The 22,094-nt window shown below is 30.7% G+C and overlaps 1 pseudogene; it reads right to left on the bottom strand.

The window, feature by feature from the left end:
* Positions 1–16,705: 16,705 nt before the first annotated feature.
* On the bottom strand, positions 16,706–20,673 carry LOC143081034 (uncharacterized; annotated as a pseudogene).
* Positions 20,674–22,094: the final 1,421 nt, after the last annotated feature.

Below are 22,094 nucleotides of genomic sequence, written 5' to 3'. Positions count from 1 at the left end.
CCTGAACCTAACATACATTTAGGATTACTTCCCTTCGTATATATTCTATTTAAATCATTGAATCCAAAACAAAAATATGTCACGTTGTTTTTGTAGTCAAGATTTATATTAAAATGTAGGGTGAATAAAAAGTTGAAAACCATCTAGATATAATGAGTTTTTGATTCAACGAAATGTTAAATAGCACGAACAGCTGTGTTTATTAGAGGCCCTACCGATTAAAGATTTCCTGGCTATTTGTTTGTAAGTGCATCCACTAATCTGTATGTTAAATGCATAAAGAAAGTAAAAACTTGTTGTGTTGTTATTCCTGGAACTACCACAACTTTCAACGGTATTAGGTCCACATAAATTTTATCTAATAATGCCAAACAACTTTAATCTGTAACACCCCAATCCTCACGATGTATCTTTTTATTTAATGTTTCCAGCTTTAACATTTTCAGCGTTTGGGATCAAACTATATTCAGCAGTTCTCTCGAACAATAAAAGATGACCTTCTGGAAAAGGTCATTTGTACTGAAAGAGGCATTGGATTCTTTTGGTAAGGATGTTCGGTCTTTTATTTACTTGTTTGTTGTTTATATCTTCATCTTTTCAAAAGCAATGTAATCACGGATTAAAAAGAAAGTTTGCCGTCGTTAAATAGTAGTCACAGTTCATTTTCCTTGTTAACCATGTTAACGTTATCTTATAATGAGTATTAGTTTAGCAATTTTAAAATTTTATGAAAACGAAATATTGTTTATTTATTTATTTTCGAGGGTATCCATTTTCGTAAATAGATGGAAACTTGCATTTTCGTGTAATTTGATATCGTGTTATTGGTAATCTCTGCATACAAAGCCTTTTTGAAAATTTTAAATTCGTGAACATTTTAATTTGTTGTTTACCTGTACCCATGAAACTGATGAAAATTGGTATACAACGAATAATAATGAGTCCACAGTAGAAGTCGTCACAATAACTGCCAATTCGTCAAGTATCATCTCAGGACAAATGAATTGTATATAAGCATACATAGGGACAATGCATCTTGAACATGAATTTAAAAACCGATAATATACAGTAAACTATAAAAGAGGGGCGATAGATACCAGAGGGACAGGCAACCTCATAGATTAAAAATAAACTGACAACGACAATTCAAGAACGAAAGAAAAAAGTCATAACCCGATGATAATAATAATTCAGTAAATTGCATCTTGGACGGTTTTGTTGTTACGAAAATTGAAACTTAACCTTCGTCACTACTCTCTTTCAAAAACATCATGATTGAAAAACCGAGCACTGGAATATCGAATCAAATGACATATATAAACTCCATATGAGGCACTGCTGGAATGTTTTGACTTGAAATATATATATTACGGAAAAGTATGTTGATAGAGGGTATAAAGGGCCTCAACAGGACTATATGTAATTCATTCGGAAAAAAACATTTTGATATGTTGAACACAATTTCACAAACACAAAACAAATATAATGGATACAAACAACAACCAACTAATTAAATGTCCCCTACTTCCAACAGGCACATGTATAATGTTGCTGGGTTGACACGTTTGTCAGAGATCACTCATCCAAATATCAGACACTTGTATAATATCACAAAACAAACACAAACGTAATGATGTTCAGAAGAGAGAATGAAAACAATTTATTGACAATTTTACGGTACCTAGAGTGAATTACGTTAATATATATATATACATATATATATATTCCGGACCATATGAATATTTAGACCATACGCGTATGGTTCGACCATATGAGTATATACTCGTTTGGTTATCAACGGTCCGGACCATATGAGTATTTGGACCATTTAGGTATATTTTTTTTTAAATACGCATTAGAACCGTTTCAATAATACTATAAACGTTATAATTCAAAGGCTACATAAACATTAGATATTGATGCCATAGTTGGTTTTCATCGCTACTTGTATTCTTGTATTCATGCGAAGTGTGAAATTTATTTTCACAAGATATTAGTCGCCGTACCATAACTTTTCTGTATAAGCTCGTCTTGGTTGTGCACGATGCTTCGTAGTTACACTTTTTACTTTCGAGTGAAAAAGTTTAAAACATGCTTAGCAGCTTCGTGCAGTGATGACGAGGTCTTGACAATTCCATAACGGTTCTTTTAAGAAATTTTAAAAATATCTTTCAAGGTCGACATGTTGCCAATAAAGCGTAATAACAAAACGATAATTAGGTATAAAATGTGTTTACCATAGTTGTGACTAGTGAGTAAAATCAAATGCTTATTTGTTTTTAGTTAATCTTTTTATCATTGTAATATATTAAAATGACCTTTGATAGCGTCTTTTCAATGACTTGACAACTAAAAGTGTCATACCTTGTGAAGTGTTAAGTATTAACTGTAAACTTGTTACTCGTATGGGCGGACCATATGAGTGTATACCCATACGGTCATGACCATACGCGTATAGTCCAAATACTCATATGGTCCGAAACATATATATACAGTGTAGCCTGCCTAATGTCAACACCTATGTATTCCAACATCCTGCTTTAATCGACACATTTTCATGGTCCCAAAATATGCCTATCCTTTCAGAAAAAATCTGAGTATTCTGAGACCCTACTTAATCCGACATTTTGTTTTGGTACCCCGGAGTACACAGGTTACACTGTATATTTGTTATAATATAGACACAACAATAGTAATATTATAATTTGTATTTAATTTATTAAAGAATTCAAAAGAATTGTTCTTGTATCATTTTTTAAACAGAATAAACTATGTTAAACAAACACAAAACTAAATAGTTGTTAAAATAAGCAAAACGATAAGATAAGTAACAGTAAGTTTACCAAAATTTAAAGACAAAATAGCCAACAGAACATAAAATACAAATCAAAAAGTATAGATCGGTAACATACAATTTTCAAATAATCCAGTATGGTATGATTTAGTACTAGAACCATTCTCATTAAGTATTTTATTTACATCTAGTCATTTGTTGTATACAGTTGAAGTCATGGATCACAAACAATGAAACTGAAAATATTTATGGTAAAATTTGAAATGGCAAAACGCAAAATTTTAGAGGAACATCTGTTCCTTTGCTACAAAAACAGATCCTTAGTTCTTGGTAAAAGACGAAGAACTTGATTAGTGAAGTTACACATTACATAAAATTAATAATCGGTAAAACGGTTGGTTTGATTACGATAAAATTATATACACAGAGTAGAGTTTTTAGTTCAAATACAATGAAAAAGGCACATATGTAAGCTAATGGTATATAAAGACTTAATTCTATAAAATGTTATACTATGATATAAATCATTCATAATAGCAGTAGTAGAGCATGTTGTTGCTGTTTCCATCACTCGCTGGATGACTCCCACTGTTATAGTTTTTGTTGTTATGGTCCTCGTCATCTGTTTTGACAAATTCTATTCTAACATCCATCCACTTTACCAGTTGGCATAGTGAGGATGTGAAGAAGCGCAACAGATAGAACGATCTTTCTGTTGGAAGGAGAATGTTAGTGCTGTATGATCCGTCAGATCTAGTAAGAAGGGGATAAGTCATAAGGAAAATATAAAAAATTTCAGATATAAGAAATTTAAAAAGATCAAATAATTAAACATCTCGCTCTCTATTTATCTCGCAAAACTGCCCAGCTATTGTCTTCTCTTTGTTTTTTTTTTTTTTTTTCAAAATCTGATAAATTTGTGCTAATATCACACTGTTGGTTATCTTCATAAATTTTGTTTTATACTTTTGGTAATCTCTACTTGTTTTATTCTCAATATGGATATACTCTGACGATATAAGGGTTTGAATGTTTCTCTCTTTTTCGTCTATTAAGTATCGCATCTATTGTTCAAATAAGTTGTCCACCCTGGTTATACTGATTTATCGCTTGCATGTGAAATTAAAAAAAAAGTTCCGAACTGAAAGGTTACTTATAAAAAGGATTATTCATAAAAACTGACAAATTCAAGCATTATCAACTAACAAAATAAGTTAAAGAAACAATCCAGTATATTTAATACTAAAAATATTATACCGGCAGCAGTAGTTTATGAGCGCATCTTTATCATATATTCCACTAGGTATATAGTACTCCGCCGTTTTCGTTGCTATTTTCCTTTCTTCGTCATCCCAATAAATACTTCCGTTCTTGAACACTAATAAAAGTAATAAGAACACATAATCTTCCTATGTTAAAATCTTTAGGTCTTCGAGGACCTTATCATTTTTATCATACTGTTGTCATCTCATTAAGGATAAAAACTTATAGAAACAAAATCGGCTTTTTTAATCATCTGTTACAAAAGATTTTCGAAATTTCATTGACTACATTTCGTATTTTCGGTTGTTCGTATTCAAATTTTTTAATTCAATTATATACATTGTATAATGTTTTTGGATATTCAATATAGAATGTGTTGGATATTCAAAACAGAATGTTTGAGAATGTTTTAGATAGTCAAAATATTTTCTTTTATAATCAAAATAGAATGTTTTGTCTAGCCACAAAAAAAAACAGGTTCAACCCACCATTTTTTTTTTTTTAAATGTCCTGTACCAAGTCAGGAAAATGGCTATTGTCTATATTTTGATATGTTTCTCTTAGTTTTAGTTTGTAACCCAGATTTGTTTACTTCTCAATCGATTTATAAATTTCGAACAGCGGTATCCTACTGTTGCCTTTATTCAGATATTCAAAATACTAAGTTTTGGGTATTCAAAATAGAATATTTTAGACGTTCAAAATTAAAAGACATTTCAAATAATCAAAACAGTCTATGTTTTCCAACCTTGAAAGAGCTGCAATTGTTGATTTTAAAAAATAACAATATTTTATAATTTTTCAACTGTTGATGTCTTTTTGATCATTTGCAATAAAAATAAATAACATAAAAATGCTGCACATTTGACAAAAATCATGATTATTTTATCTATTTATACAGGGTTTTCTGAAGTATAAAATGTACCTGTTGGACATGATATCCCTTGTCTTAGAATACAATAATTTCTATTTGGCCAATTTTCAGCTGAAGTTGCTGTTTGTTGGTATTTGGTACAATAAGAAAACTTCATGTTTGATCCAAAAGAACCTGTTAGTCAAACATATTATTTTGTTATACATAAACTAAATATGTAAAATGTTGTAGTTATTTTGAAATTCCAGAGTTATATTCAAAATGGTTTAATGTATATCTTATTCTAAAACACTGAAACAATAATCTAAATTCAATTTGTAAATAATAAATGTTATAAAATCTAGTACCGTATAAATGATGTCCATATTGAATTTCGTTACTATTGTAATTATCTTCGTTATCTTGTTTTCTCCATCCTTCATGCCAACCAGTAGGACCAGTCGGTTTCATAAGTGTATAGGATCTTGCTGGCCATTGAACTAGATAATTAAGAAACCTTAGTAAGCGTTTATAACTAATGGGAGTCCTAAACAATTGTTTAATAATTGAAACAAACATGTTTGAGATATAAACAATAGCTTGACAATACCGGTGTATCTTTAAATCGATTATCGTTCAAAAAGTTTAAGAATTTTTTTTTTATTTCTTTTTGGTATTTTCCATGATACTTTACATTTTCTACAAAAAAGATGTGATGAATTATAGATAATACGTTTTATAATCATTAAGTTTAAGTATTATACTTCATTTAAAAAAAGGACGTTGTTATTTACTATCGCCGAAAATGATAATAATAATTTGCAAAAATGTGTGCTATTTAATTTAAGTTATCAGCATATGCAGATGAAACCATAAGGATCGTTGTAAATATGGCCAGAATGTTTACACAGCGCATAATGAGTATCAAGGAGCTGAAATTATTAAAGAGACAGTCAAAATTTTTGTTTTTGCAAAACATCTACATCTTTAGCAACTAAACTTTATAAATTGCGAAAATGGATCAAAACATAACAACATACTTATAAAATATAAAAGGAGATATGGAATGAATGGCAATGAATAACAATGAGATAACTTTGCATCATCTATATGCAACTGTGCAGCCTTTGACAAAGAGAAAACGCATAACGTATAGTTTGCTTTAAAAGACCAGGACATGAAAACATGAAGAAAAAAAAACAATTGTAAAACACATACTGCCTAATTTATATATAAAAAGAAACAAATAAGTCAAACATGAACCAATGTCAACTATTGAACAACAAGCTCCTGCCCTGGGACATGTGCATATATAAGTTGACGGGGGTGAACATATTTGAGTTTGTATATGTAATAACATAATAGAAAATCATAAAAAAAAAATCACAATGGAAACGTATATAGTTCTTTCTTTCTCTTTCTTTCTTTACGAATACATGTACTAAAAATATTTTTGTGATATTCATCTGATATTATCTAATTTTACACCAGCCTACGTTGAATATTATTCTCAATTAACAACTATTCGTATCAAAAACAAGGATATTTGATGATGCAAATATGTATAAAAATATATAAAATTAGAGTGATTTGGATTCATATAATATATTATAATAAAATCATCCTATAAATATCAGATTAACTGTTTCGATTAACTTCTGAAAAATACTTTAATGAAGAAAATCCACTATTTTATTTAAATGCCATGAAGTTAAAAAGAAACATAAATCTTACTTACTGTCAAATATCAATCTGTTGAAATGTGATGTGAATGTCATAACTGCTGAAATATGTACGAAATATATTAGAGCTTTATCCAATAAAATGTAAGTATCCCAAGGCCTATGGTATATCACGATTTGTATTATTATGTATAAGCAAACAAACAAAACTTGAAACTTGATTAAAATAACTTAATTCTTAAATATCTATCAAAGCTAAATGACAAATTGATGTCAAAATATATTTGAATACTAGGCGAGTGATATGAGAGACAAATTTACATTTTAAATCACCTACCTATATATAGCTAACATACGGCTAAATTGCATTTCTCTGGAAAGCTGAGAATAAGTACTTTCTGCATATTCCGGCCGTCATCGGAAATTATGGTGCATTTTTTTTTAAATCGGGATCAAAGGTCACGAGTGCAATTTCAATTCATGGGTATCTCCATTTGAAAAATTTGAAAAATGGAGTCAAAACAAATGCAAAAAGGAAACAATACTATAGGAATACTTTATTACTGTGGAGCAAATATATTTTTGCCATAGTATTTTTATTTTGGTTGATTTTAATGGTAACGTATGTTTCGTAACGTTTTCTCTCGGTGCCTTCGAAAATCAACCATTAAGTCACACAAATGTATCTGTAGTCGCCCTTGCGTTATTTAAATCTCATAACACCTCCATATCATGCTGATTGCACGTTTTTACAAACATAAATCTGCAAATTTGAAATAAATAATCCGAAACAAAATATTTGAAGCAAGGGAAAAATATAACATAGGACGTATTTTTAATTTCATAGAAAAGTCCCATGATGAACTGTACATTAAAATGGAGGAATCATATGGTCTCCTGTTAGTTTGAAAGCCTGCCAACCGCATCAACATCAGACAACCATAGGACAGACTTTTTTTTATTATTGTAGTGCAAAATGTTGAATCTGGTTCATACCGCAAGTTTGTTTACATCACTATATCAGTTATGATAAGAGTACTAACTAACATTACTAAAATGAGTGAAGTGCTACTAGTATATTTATATCAACAAATAGACAATTTTGGTATAAAACATCACAAGGAAAATATGATCACTCATTGTACGTCAAACTGTGTTTGATTTTACTTGGGTCGGCCGCCGTGTATCTTAAGATAACTAATTAATCAAACAACACTTTACAAAGAACTTTTTTCTTTTAATTACGCTGGTGATGACGTTCGGCTACTTTGGCACTAATATACCTACTTTTTTATAACTAGTTTCACCGCTTCAAACCAGTAGCGGATCTAGAAATGTTCATAAGTGGAGGCCCACTAGCTGCCTAAAAGGGGGGCCGCTCCCGTCCCGCTTCAGCGATACCCTATATAATTAATCATTTTTTTTTCAAAGGGGGGCAGGCCCCCTTAGCCCTCTAAATCCTCCTCTGCAAACGAATGACAAGGTTATCCTAATATTTTACCTTTTATTTGGCTTTCTTATGTTAATATTCCGTTATCATGATTATAATTAAATGATCGAAAAGTCGGACCAATGGGATGTCAGACCATTTAGGTGTCGGAATATCATAGCTTCATTTTCACTTATTATCTCATTCTTATCGGTCAACATATTCATACAAAGACCACTTCTTGGCATGGGCATATATCAGTACAGCAGAGGTTTTGCTCAAAGCGGACACAATTTAGATCTACTACAGATTGATTTCAAAATTGAGAATGGACATGAGGAATGTTTCAAAGAGACATTAACCCGATCAAAAAGCAGACAACGGCCGAAGACGGTCCACCAAGGGGTCATCAATGCAGCGAAAAACTTTTTCAGCTGGCCCCTAAACAAAAATGTATACTCGGTTGAAGTGATAGTGCACGTCATACTAAGCTCCGAATATACACAAGAAATTAAAATCAAAAACCATACAAGACTAACAAAGGCCAGAGGCTTCCTGGCTTGGGACAAGCGCAAAAATGCGGCGGGGTTAAACATTTTTTTATGAGATCTCCATCCTCCCCCTATACCTGTACCTTTGCGTGAACAGATCAAATCTTGTAGAAAGTCGGATGACATCATACCAATAAATATAATTGGCATCGGACTGATGTTGCCTTTTAGCCAATCAAAGTCATACGGAGAAATTTTATTGTTTCTGTTGTTAGGACGACGTTGTCTTGGATAAGGTTTGACCACCAGAAAAAGAAATAATACCATGTAGAACGTATGCCCCATCTTCAATTTTTCTAATCTCATGATCATGACCAAACTTGTTAATAGTTATCAAAGGTGTGTGCATATATACGGTGCATTTGAAATGATAAACTGAAATGAAAAGGAGTGAAAAAAATGACTTTTTATAGATAATATACATTCTGCTAAAGCCATACATCTAAGAACTTTGCCAATAGGTGTATCGTACTCTTTATTAACTGCCGCGTATACGCCATCACCCAAAAGACAAAACAGAAATGTTTTTAAAGCAAGTGGCATAATTTCAATTGATTGACCCAGTGAAATGTCTTTAGATAATGGATATTCATCTGATTGGATTAAAACTTTACCTGCTTCCGTAAAATACTAGTAGCTGCATAAATTATTTGCAACCAGTTCCGCAGTCACTGCTCAAATCTTTAAATTTGACAGACTGTATATCAAAGTCATTTTGAACGTGCCTTGTTGAGGCTGTATACACGTAAGTAAACTATAAATTGACCAAAATATATGTTTAGTTTTTGCTGAAGCTGATATGTTGTGCAATTTTCTCGGCGGCAATACTCGGGCAGAAATTAAGTCCGGTTTAATTATCAAGGAAAGTTGTTAACAAGAATACTTTCTTGTGTACAGTCAAATTTTGTAGTAAATATTTAGTGATGCAAGCTTAATAGTATAAAGCTTCACTAGTAAAATTCTCAGGAGTTATTTAGTAAATCAGATACTGCCATTAAAAAAAAATGCCCATTAACCCCTACTTTTCTTTCCATTATTTTATTAAATATAGTTTAAAATGTCATATTTGAAAATCTTATAAAATCCTTGTTATTTTTTCATCGTTTTTGAACGTCAAAAGGTGTCAATATTAAATATATGAAAAGTCTAGAGAGAATTATTTCCCGCCAAATTTTCAAGGGCATATATCTCGAAAACAAGCACACGGACCCCTATTTTTTGTGCTCTTTTCGTTTTATTATTTATATACTATCAATATATAATAGTCATTTCAAAAGCTGGTTATTTTGAAACATAGTAGCGAACATCCTTAAGTACGAAAAATTACCGGATCTTCAAGATGTTCCAGAACACATTTTTATCAACTAAAGTATCTACTCAACGAAATTATGAGATTTGAGTATCAGTAAACTTTTGGTGCTTCCATTTTCATTCAGAGCGACTGCATGTTGATGTACAAGTTATAAACTCGTCAGTCTAAATACTTTGTTCTTAGGCTTTTATTTTTGGGATCAAATATTTAATGGTTCAAATTGTCATCGATAATTATGTGTGTCATATGGGATATTAAGTATACTACTGCATTTATTTCAAAGAAATAGAATCAAGAAAATGTTTTGACGGTTTGAACGTGATTGTCATAGCATTGTAAAGTATATTCAATATTATACTTAAATTGGGGAAAGTAGTGCTACGAATAATTTTGTTTTTATAAGACCATGTTTTTCTTTGATATTAAAGTACTTTTTTCATCGTTTTGTATTTTAAAAATTGTATCTCTCATTTTCAATAAATAGCTCTTTAAATGTATAGTACAGTTGATAGCATCTGTAATAACCATTAAATTAACAACCGATAAATTGTATGTAATCTTATAACGTGGGACATGTAAGACACATGATGGAAATGTTACTTTAGCATCAAGCGTAAACAAGGGTATATGTATCTCGAAATAGAATCGTCGTTTATACTTAACTTTTAAAAAAATATAGCATATTATTGATATGTATGTTAAATAACCTTGAAAATTTTCAAACAAATCGACCTTATTTCATTTATAACACGGAGACAATTTATTTTGTAATTTGTAATCTTAAGGAAAAGAGATGGCATGGTCAAAATACATTCATTTTGTATTTCTCTATATAAAGTGAACAATCATTTAACTTTAAGAGGATGGAAGGGGTATGATGTTGTACCTAAAAAAAATTATTCTGATCACCAATTTGGTAAAAAAAAACAAATATTCTGATCAAGTAGATGACCAAAAAAAATATTCTGAATGCAGATATCCCCTATACCTTATAATGCTAGATTTTAAAAACAAATAGTTTGATTGATAGTGTCGAAAAACAAATGCATTTGTTTATCCTTCGCTAACTTAATAATTTCATAAAGAATCATGAACAAAGTGTTCTAGAAAAGTTGAAATTGTATCCAAAAAACATTCAGCTAGTTTTTTGCTGATACGCATTTCAATTCTTTTAGTTTTATCATGTTGAATAAAATAATCTCATTCATTAAATTATACCTCCAAAACAACACTGATCGATGAGTTATTTAACAACCGTAACTGATACGTAGTAAATCGGGAAATCTCTTGTTTCCGCTGTTTTATTTAACTATTGTTTTAAAGAGGATCTTAATACTTTTGCTTTTCTTCAAATAATTAAACTTTCATTTTCTGAAAATTTTCGTCGTTTTCTTTTTTTATGATATTTCCTGTCGTCGCTTGACCTTTTCATAGATCTGTTTGTATGTTTTCTCTGTTGTATGTCTTTGTAGAAACTTCTCCTTTTTTTACACTAGGTTGAATGAGAGGTTGTATATATGTATATTTATTAATGAAGACAATCAGCTGATATCAAAATGATTTTTATTTGTCGTTTTAATTTTGTTTCATATTAACCCTGCATCTCAACATTTTATCCATATATTTTTGTCTGCATCATAAAAAGTTTGATGGCTTGAGATAAGATAAACAAGGCGTTTGAGAAAAAGCTACATAAATAAAAAGACATTTGTCTACAGAGAAGGGTCTGGTTTTGCTGTTCCCAATTTCGAAAAACTGCATCTGTGAGTATGCATTCATTTTTATCCTTTGCATAATTATTGATCAAGGATTTATCTGAATTTAAAACTTTAAAAAACTTTTAAGTTCTTTACTACTTTCCTTACATACTAAATACAACTGAAAATATATATCGATTCCTTATTCCGTTTGCGAACGCGATATTTATATAAAAAATGTCATATTGTCTGAATATTTTTATTTCTATTCTCTTTCACGTTGTTTTTATAAGTTACATATGTATTGATTTTTTTTTTTAAATATAAAAGAAAAGATATAAGATCTTTTACACTTCATGATTTCTGATTCTTGTCAAAATAAAGCCAACCTTTTTTTGGAGATGAAAAGAAGTACACCTTTAATAATTGTGTGTCATTTAATGTGTTTCTTTTAACACGATCTCTTTTTAGTGTTAAAAGTACATATTTATTTCCACTTTACAAAACTAACATTTACCAAAACAAATGTATATGTTCGAGACCATATAAGTTATAGTACGTACGCGTGCGGTCTGGACCGTATGCGTACTTTTTCAAAATACACATACGGTCGGAATATACGAGCACGGTCAAGTAAAGATTTTCATAATTTTTTGTCTGAAATTAACCCATTCGGCCCAACTACATATATGGTCCAGTTCGTCCAAAACCGTATGAGTATACTCGTCTGGTCTGACCGTACGCGTATGGTCGGATTGTAAGAGTATACGCTCTTTTTTAGTCTATTTTTCTCTACTATTTTCTCTTTTTTTTTTTTCCTTTATCATGTTTATTCTACGCATTTTACATTTAAATGAAAGGATTTCTTGTTTAATCTTTTTAACGTTACTTTTATTTGTTTGTGTTTTGGACAATTGTTTGTCTTTTCATCGTTTGCCTTTGGTATTAGTGTTGCCTTTTTTCTTCGACTTATGGGTTTTTATAGCATTATTGGTATTACATCTCGTAAGTAACTAAAGCTGAACTATATATATGTTTACATTTAAAAATTTTTTGTTTATTTCATTTTACACTTCAAGAATTTAATATTTTATCAATTAATTAGTATTCACTTTAACAAGAGGCATAAACAACTTATAGGCAATATTGCAATGAAAAACATGACAGAATGGAATACAGTATAACAGTAAAGCCAATTGTTATGTTCTTTTTCAACAACTGACTTATATAAAAAGTAAAATCACAAAAATACTGAACTTAGAGGAAGATCAATTGGGAAAGTCCATATTCACATGGCAAAATCAAATAACAAAACGCATCAAAAACGAATGGACAAGAACTGTCATATTCCTGACTTGGTACAGGCATTTTCAAATGTAGAAAATGGTGGATTAAACCTGGTTCTATAGCGCTAACCCTCTCACTTTAATGACAGTCTCATCAATTTCCGATATTTTTACATTGATGCGTTAAATAAACAGACACAATAAATAAAATAGTCAAAATATGGGTACATCAGTCATCATCGTTTAACAATTTTAAAAGGAACAATTTAACAGAACACAAAAACATCTACTATCTACGAACACATTTATTGATTTGAGTGTCTGACGTCAGAAAATTTTATACGTCACATAAATTTGTCGTTCAATGTGCGTACAAACAATTTTAAAATTTTCATGGAAATGTTAGCATACAGGGTTAAAAAATCAAAAGTATATATTAACGTAAACAGCAACACAACTTGAAATTCAAATAAGTTCCGTTTGTACAATTTCCATAAACATTCTATTTCAGTCACGACATCCATTTGTAAAATTGATGAAAGTTTGATAAAAACGTTATTTGACATAAAGTATAAGTTTATGGAATAATAATTGACTTAAGTGTGCTAGTTTGATATCATTATACTACATCTTTTTATTCTATTTGGTAACTCTTACAGCACAAGGATACTAATGTCTCCGAATCTCAATAAAAAGCATGACCCACCATTTGTAATCATACAGGTTTCATTAAACAAAATGTGGTTCATGTCTTAAAATATATAAATACGTCTTTGGTTCGTTGACTAATGGGGTCTCAGTGGCTGTCTGAGCTATGCAGTTAAAACTAAGGCTTTCAGTTCAAATTTTGCAAGCAGCACGTGCTTTCGACTACAATATTAATTGACTATAATTTTTAGTTTTTCTACCGCACGCCGGTGTTTCTCTTCAGAAATGTCGGCTTTTTCAACCACTTAACCACATTACAATAGCGCTGTGGTTTCGAAAGTTGCACTAATATCTGCTCAGGTGGTGTCGTTGTAGCGTGTTTGCCTAGCATGGCATAAAGGATTGATGGGCTTGGTATCAGAATGGTGTGCTTGGGTAGGGTAGGTTTGCATGTTTTCCTATGGACTGATGCCTTGAAAACAAGCACGTTGAAATCGGGCTGGTATAAGACAGGACTTTTATTCAAAAAATATATTATCATTTCCCTATCCTGAATCTGCATTAAATTTGGTACTGAAAGTTAAACAGCCTTCCATTCAACCATCCACCCGTTTATAACAACCTTAATATATTTTCAAGGAGATTTTTTATTCATTAACAAAATAAGAATAATATATAAACTAGAGGTTCTGACGTATGTTTTAAATACATTTTTTTATCTTGTAGTGTATAATACATTTTTGCTTTTTTGGCTAACATATGACACACTCTGACTCTTTTCACATTGGAAACAAAGCTTTAAAACATGAATTAAATAAACAAACTATTAAACAAAAGTAACCCCTGTATCGGTCAAATAATTCTAAATATGTCTTCTGAATATTACTGCATGCTTCAAGGGTAACAAAAGTACATTTTAGGATTGGTACAAGAATTAATTTATAAAAATAGAAATAAACAATATGAACAAGTTAAACAACTGAGTGTGATACTAACTTAAGCATGTAAGAAAAGGACCATTTAATTATATTTTTCAGGGTTTTTTTATTGGGTTTTTTTTAACATTCTGATTCTCAATTTGATGAGAAAAATATATTCTGGTCAAGCAGATGGCAAGAAAAACATATATACTCCCTCACTCTCCCATATCTTTGAAGTCAAATAATTGCTCCCTTACGGTTGATAATTTGTTTCCGGATTTTTTAGAATAACTATTTGAGTTTGTCTCAGCTTAATAACTTTTCGGTTGTCGGTATGTGTTTCAAGGTTATTTCTCAGTGGTAAATGATGGAGGAAAAGTACAAATGTAACCCCCTTGTATTTATAAAAGCTCTAGGTAGGTAAATGATAATTTAAAACAAAATAAATTCAAGTTACTACTTTATTATTTTTACAAATGAAAACAAACGTTAAAAGAACAATAAGAGATTTTATTCCTGGCTTAGTATATTTCAAGAATTGATATTTATTAAAGCACGTCGTTACATGACCCCTACCGCGGGTTGATTCTTACCCATGTACCCGGATGTTGCTACCCATTACACCGGGGAACTTCAAGCAAGTTGTCTTTAGTTCCATGGTTGTTCCTTTTGAAATATCGAATTCTGTAGATTATCCCTGATGTCTGTAATTTAATATTGAATCCGCTAACGATTTTAAAATATTGTATCAATAATTTGCACTGTTTTACTAGTTGCATCACTTGGCTGCAACATTGTAAATGAAAGAGACTACTGACCTATCTATGCAAATCGTCCACGTGGACGTCACACTGACTATAGTGTAACTCTCACAACATTGAGCGCCAAATGCGGCCCACTCCAGTTTCACTGTCTCTGTATTAAAAACTTCTTATATTTGACTACATATAGGGTTTCGCTTTCGAGTTACACTTTTTGGTCGAATTTCTCTAAAAATCGCAAGATTTGGACTAAGATTGGGGATCAATTCGTTATCTAAATTCATATCCGTAGATATATGATCATATTTATAAATTAACTGTTTACAAGTCTTTTGAAGTTTTAAAATACTAAGGCATTTCTACCTCCTCAGAAATAGATTACCTTAGCTGTATTTGGCAAAACGTTTAGGAATTTTGGTCCTCAATGTTCTTCAACTTCGTACTTCATTTGGGCTTATTAACTTGTTTGGATTCGAGCGTCGCTGATGAGTCTTTTGTAGACGAAACACGCGTCCGTGTATCTATGATAAGTTTATTTGTACTTGGATACTCAAAATTTAAAAAAACTATTGTTAGTATTTATTATTTCGATTTTGACATCTAGACTAAAATGCGATTTTATCTTTGCGATATTGATTAGATACCCTGTTAAATTCATATTATTGTTTTTTAAATGCGAGTTTAATTTAAAGCGATGTTAACCATGTCGCATTTTTTTGACATTATACATCGCAATAGTTAAAACATCCATATATATGGATTTATATGAAGTATTTTGTATAGAAATATACAATTTGATATTCAGGGCAAAAATGAATAAAACAATCTGAATCTAGTGCTTCAGTGCCAGTGTATTTGCGTTTATATTTTTTTTTTATCACACGCCGTCAATATAATGATATAATTATAATTCTTCGGTAAAAAAAAATCAAGTCTTTACACACACGAAATATATCTTTATTGGAGATAACTTCAAAATCGCTTTTTTGTTTTTCAGTAAATTTCCTTAAAATCAAGTAAGTTTATTCCACAAGCATTTATCGAGGTATATTAGAAGACGATGTATAAGATTATAAGTAAAACAAAATAATTATAAGTAAATTCATCATAGATACATTGTACAAGTAGTAGACTTTTCTACGCTAGACGCGCATTACGTCTACAAAAGAATCTTCGTCACATTCTCGAATTGAAAAATCATAAAAGGTCAAGTTGAAAAGCATTGAGGATTAAAACAAAAGTTTTTGCCAAATACAGCTACTGTAATTTATTCTGCGATAGACACTTCTTATCATTTCGAAAATATTTCGTTAACAGCTGGTTAAAGATATAAGTATAAGACTATGCAGATGACTTTAATTTACATGATTGTGAACTTTCAGTTTTCAGGTATAAAAATCCAGCTGCATCTGAATACGAGTCATATATTTTATATGTATATCAATATTCCTGGCCTCAATTTCAAATCATGATTTTCGTGCCGGAAGCAGCCATAGAATGAAAAGGCCATTAATACCTGGTAAAAATAACATCATTTTAGATTTACAAATTTTTTTATATGATCGTTATAGACTAGTTTTGCCTAAATTTTCATAGATACCAGGGTTACCATTGCGTACACTGGACACGCGTTTTATCTACAAAAGACGCATCATTAACGGTCAAATCATAAACTCAACAGACAACGATTTTCGATTGTTGTGGCTACATTTTCCGTCTGAATGAACTTTTCATAAAGTAATGAAATTTAAAGGATATACGATGATGTCTATTTCTACAATGCCACCTTTGGAAAATGAAATGCCAATCATAAATAAGCATAAGATAACGCCGCATTTTGGCACTCCAGAGTTTTCCAGCAATAAAGACTGACCGATATCACCAAGTGGATTGAAAGTGGCGTTAAACGCCAATCAAGCATTTAAACAAAAAATAAATGCTTTTGCAAACTATGTTTCTGACTGCTGTATCCCTGATTTTGACAAGTTTACATATTATAGATAGGAAGATGTGGTATGAGGGCCAATGAGACAACTCTCCAGCCAAATAACAATTTATAAAAATAAAGTATTATGTATGATTTTTTTTCTCACTCATAGTGTCGCTATAGTGCAATTAAATGCGACTGTTAGACAAGTGAGAGGTGAGCTAGCGATAACATTTATTTTAGCTTTAATCAATCATATGTTTCATAAGAAAATGCCTCTTCCAAGTCAGGAATAATCCTCAATGTTAGGTATTTTTGTAATTTGGACTTACTTATGTTTATGCTATACTTTGTTTTGAGGCAAGGTAATTTATTATCAAAATATGTTTTTACTGAATTGCTACCAAACATTTATTTGCAAGGTAACTTTTTTTTCAGTAATTACTTTGTTTCTTGAGAAATGAACTAAACTCCATACAAATTAGTTATCTATAAAGGAGAGGCGAAATATACCACAGGATCATTCAAACTCAAGATTCGAAAATTCACTGACAACGTAAATACAAAACAAAATGAATAGAAAAAAACGGGTGATAAGTCAAACTAGGTAGGTCACATTTGGAAAAAGAATGACGGGATTTGAGGTAATGACGATTTGAACATATCTGTGTTAACCTGGGAAACAGAAATTTCATGACGATCAAGCACGTCGTGATGGCGTCCGTAGAATTTTTGAAGAAATGACTTCAATTTCACCACCAAAAACTCTATTAATCATCTCTTTTGTCAAAAATTTTGTTCTCACTCGACCTTTATTGACAATATTTTGATGTGAGTCAAGATATGAGATAGACTTAACTGCATCAATAGTATCTTTAATTGGATATATGTGATTAACATAATCTCTATTTAGTAATAATTTAGGTCATCATCTATGATGTGAGGTCAAATCGCTGCGTTGAAACCCATTAGTGGCCTTCAGCTGGTGTCTACTCTTTATTCGGTTTGTTGTCTCTTTTACATATTCCCCATTTCCATAATCAAGTTTAGTAAAGGATGGAATAGCTTCAATATGACTAAATCGAATTCAAACTTTAAAATCCACAACCTGGTTTATTTTTAAACAATTATATTTAAACAATTATACAGCAAATAATAAACAACTGATACAAATGACAACCAATTAATGAACTTATTTCTACTTCAAATAGGCACAGGTAGAATGGTGCTGGATTGACACATTTGTTAGGGCTTATTCTCTTCGGCAGACTTCTGATTTAACCTTGGTTGTTAAGAATGATCTTTTGCAGCTTTTTCATGTATATATCTTTCTAATTTTCAAAAACATTTCTTAAGTCATATGCGTCCGAAATCTCTTCTGTTCATGACAATGGAAATTCGGAAGGCATAATGAGACCAGTGAACTGCCTGGTAGTAGATAATAACACATCAAAACAAAATACAAGACGACACAGTCCAGACTTGCAGTCCAAATACAATGAAAATAAAAGTAAATAATAATAGCAGTAGTAGAGCTTGTTGTTGTTGTTTCCACTATTCTGGGGGTGACTTCCACTGTTGCTGTTTTTGTTTTGTTATTATTGTCCTCGTCATCTGTTTTGGTGATTTCCTCTCTAGCAATCATTCACTTTACCTGTTGGCATGGTGAGGATGTGAAGAAGCGTAGCAAATAGAATGGTTTATCTGTTGGAAGGATAATCTTGTTATATGATCCATCAGATCTGTAAATAAAATGGAATATGTCATTATGACTATATGAAATTTTTACAGATATGAGAGTTTTGGAATGACACATGAAGAATAATTAATCATCCCTTTCTTTCTCTTCTGAGACTTTGCATCTGTTTATATTGCTTTTATTTATTTTTTTTATTTTTATTTTAGAGCTTTTATTGCCTTTGAAATGTCGTATGCTGGAGTTCAGACAAGTTGTACACCTCCCCCCTGGTTTGATTCATTTATCGCCGGCAAGCAAAGTTAAAAAAAAAGGATCTTAGAAAATACCGCACTTCAATTCTAAAAAAAATCCAAAAGTCCATAAAAACTTACACAATCAAACATTAACATTCAACAGAATGAATAAAAACAAGGCGTCATATTGCATGTAAATTTACAGTTTTACCCTATTAGATTGATTTAATTCAAAATATAATACCTGCAACAGTAGTCTATAAGTGTATCTTTGTCGAATTCTCCACTAGGTAGTGTCGCGTCCTTTTCGTTGCTATTACTCTTATCTTCGTCATCCCAATAGATACTACCGGTCTGGAAACCTAGCAAAAAAAACGTCACATAATCTTCTTATAATCAACTGGTCTATAGATCATAGATAACCTTACCATTGTTATCATTTATTGAAAAATTAAAATTAATGAAAATGACAAGAACATGTGATCATCTCGAATAATAAGTTTAAGAAAATTTATTGTTTTGATGTCTGAGTCAAATGAGAAAACGTTTGACAAAATTTACCTTAATCGGGTATTCACATTTTTTAATTCAATTACATCGAATGTTTTAGACATTCAAAACAGAATGTCTTGGATATTACAAAGAAGAATGTTTTAGATATTCGGAATAAAAAGACGTTTGAAAATTAGAAAACAGTCATAAGTCTTCCTTCCATGAAATAGTTGATTTTTTTTACCCTATTCAATTACCATACTGTATTATTTTATTTTTATACTTTTGGTGTCTTATTAATAATTTGCAATCAAAATATGACATAAAAATGTTTCACGTTAAAAAGCATGTTTATTTGTATGAATTTTACTGAGCATTCTTAAGGTTCATATATACCTTGTGGACAGAATATCCCTTGTCTTAAAATACAGTAATTTCCTTTTGGCTAACTTTGAGTTCCGGATGGTGTTTGTTGGTCTTTGGTACAATAATAAAACTTCATGTTCGATCCAAAGGTACCTGTAAGTTTATCATATTGTTTTGTTAGACATCAATTAAATATGTAACATTTTTCAGTTATTAAATGGTATTTCTAAAACACTAAATCAGTGATCTTATTTTAATTTGACAATAATTAAAGTTGTAATAACTTATACCATAGAAATGATGTACAGATGTAAGTTCGTTTTTATTGTTTTTGTCTTCATTATCTTGTTTCCTCCATCCTTACCACCCAGTAGGACATCCGGCTTTCGGTTTTACTAGTGTATAGCTCCTTGCTGGCCATTGCACTGAATAATTGAGAAAACTAAGTAAACGTTAATAACTTATGGAAGTCATGTATTTAAAAAACAAAAAAGAAACAGACATATTTGAAAGTGCTTGACAATACCAGTATATCTTAAACACGATTGTAGTTTTATGAGTTTGTTGGGGAATGAAAACTGTTCCAAGTATTCAAAGATATCGAACATTTACTACAAGCAGATAAAATGATAAATAATAAAACGTTTATATTCATTATATTTAAGTGTCATACGTTTGAAAAAAAATATATAATGATAATTTGCAAAAGGTATGTGGTTTTCATTTAATGTTAGTTACCAGCATATGCAGAAGAAACCATGGGGATCGTTGTCAATACGGTGGACCAGCATGTTTACGCAACGCATATCTGTATCAAGGTGCTGTAATAAATAAATACACATTAAATATCTCTGGTATTACAAAATATCTACAACTTTTGTTATGACATTAACAAAGCAAATATAAGGAGATATGGAATGATTGCAAATGAGACAACTATCCACCAAAGTTAAGTAAGTATAGGCAATTGTTGTGTCAACAAAGATAAAATTCAATACCGTATTGTCTTTCCTAACATGAACATATGAAACAATTCAATTAAAAAACTAACGCCTATTTTTGAACAATACAGTTAACAAAAACAAATATGACATATATGAACCAACGACAACCACTCTAAATAAAATTGGCATATGTATTTAGATTACGAGAGAATGCATCCATGTTTTAAACAGGGATAAACGAAAGTTTTCTTCAGTTTCCTTCTATTTTTTTTTCTCATTCCTATCTTAGTCAATTTTAAAATGTATATAAGCAACAACAGACATGTATTAAGCTTAATATACTTAATGAGTAAAAGGGTTATAACGTGACTTTAAATAAATGAAATAATACTCTGTATTCAAAATATTCTAACAATATACTTAATTTCTTATTACAAAATAATGTATTAGATGAAAATGGTAAACAAAAATTTCACTGGATAACAAAATAGAAAAATTTCACTTGATAACAAATTGGAAAAATGTGACGTTTCCATGTCTACCTTTACTAATACAAAAAAAGTGTTCTGATATCTGTCTGATATGGTTTTATCCAGCATCAGCTTCAATAGAATTGAAGTATCTCAAGGTCTAAGGGATATCACGATTGTTTATTATTAAGTATTAGCAAAATAGCCTAACTTAAAATGAGGAGTGATTTGATAACTCAAAATACATAAATTAAAAATATTCATAACCCGAGGCGTGACAAATATTCTATTTTTGATTTTTTATGCATCGAAATGCACGCTTTTTTCCCGAAATGAACATGCCCGCGTCTTAATATAGCATTGATTGCATGTTTATTTTATATAGGTATATTGCTATATAATTTAATTTTGGATGTAACGCGTCTTTTGATTGGCTGACGTTATTTTGTTATGAGCCCATAGACATAATTTAGTCATGTGACTGTGACGTCATCAACGTTTTTTCATGATTTTCTACTGTTTAAAATGGAATTTAGAATTAAATTATAAGAAACGACTGTAATATTTTTTCTGTCTATTTGAAATAACATAAAAAATTTGGTGCACACTGTTATATAACCCGCTACGCGCGTTATTCAGTGTGCACCAAATTTTTTATGTTATTTCTTCATAGACAGAAAAAATATTACAGTCATTCCTTGAATAGATTATATAAAGGAAAGCGTGGGTTCGTGTATATTTAAAGTTCTGTGTTGTGTTTTGTATAC

This window comes from Mytilus galloprovincialis, chromosome 6 (genome assembly GCF_965363235.1).
Source record: "Mytilus galloprovincialis chromosome 6, xbMytGall1.hap1.1, whole genome shotgun sequence".
In the NCBI taxonomy this organism is placed as follows: Eukaryota; Metazoa; Mollusca; class Bivalvia; order Mytilida; family Mytilidae; genus Mytilus; species Mytilus galloprovincialis.
Note: the sequence above shows the minus strand (reverse complement) of the source record. Positions and strands in the feature narration are given on the sequence as shown.